Genomic DNA, 440 nt, shown 5'->3' on the forward strand with positions numbered 1-440 from the left:
TATGAGATTCGTGCACTCGGGGGAAAGGGGGACAGTGCCTGAGCCCAGCCTGCGCCCTCTCGCAGTCCAAGAGCCCTCAGGGGATGTCCACTCCCAGCAGTTGGACATCCTTAGCATCGCCATGGAGGCAGGAGAGGCTTCCGCCACCTTCGTGAGCCCAGCTCAGGGCATGCTCCCCCTGTGTGAGCACACTTGACCATCAGGGGGCAGTTCCTGCATTGAGTGTCTGCCTCCTGGTGGTCAGTGTGCATCATAGTGACTGGTCATTCCACCATTCAGTCATTTGCATAATAGCCTTTTATTATGTAGGATTCGCTATACTGTGAGGGCCCAAGAACCCTAAGAAATGCAAAAAAATCACTGTGGATAACTCATCCTCGAATTGCCCGCCTTAAACATCAAATGGCCCCCCTTGAGGCCTGTGCCCCACTTTGGGAACC

This window comes from Myotis davidii, unplaced genomic scaffold (assembly GCF_000327345.1).
Source record: "Myotis davidii unplaced genomic scaffold, ASM32734v1 scaffold1103, whole genome shotgun sequence".
In the NCBI taxonomy this organism is placed as follows: domain Eukaryota; kingdom Metazoa; phylum Chordata; class Mammalia; order Chiroptera; family Vespertilionidae; genus Myotis; species Myotis davidii.